Source organism: Penaeus monodon, chromosome 22 (assembly GCF_015228065.2).
Source record: "Penaeus monodon isolate SGIC_2016 chromosome 22, NSTDA_Pmon_1, whole genome shotgun sequence".
Lineage (NCBI taxonomy): Eukaryota > Metazoa > Arthropoda > Malacostraca > Decapoda > Penaeidae > Penaeus > Penaeus monodon.
In genome coordinates, this window is record NC_051407.1 from 19,837,283 (window position 1) to 19,837,527 (window position 245).

At 31.0% G+C, this 245-nt stretch overlaps 1 protein-coding gene across 1 annotated transcript in view; it reads right to left on the reverse strand.

The window, feature by feature from the left end:
* LOC119586974 (SUN domain-containing protein 2-like) overlaps window positions 1-245 on the reverse strand; it is a gene marked incomplete at its 3' end in the record, with an annotated part of 101,773 nt that overhangs the window by 86,494 nt on the left and 15,034 nt on the right. The window contains 1 exon segment of the mRNA XM_037935712.1: window positions 40-95.

Here is a 245-nt window from a genome sequence, read left to right on the forward strand (position 1 = left end):
TTTTCCACAACACAAGTAAACAATTTTTTTTTTACTTACTTCCCTTTCCTTGTTCTCTCTTGTTTTTTTCTTAGTTACCGAGTCGTTAGCTGATCCTGAAAAGAAGACTGAGGAAATGAGACTTTAGAAAAGCGCAAAACACTGAGGAAACAAATGGGTGAGTCATTTATAGTCTACTAAAATAAAGTTTTCTTTAGTTAAAAAAAGTAAATGTGTTCGTGTTTGCATTTATGTGTAAACTTATA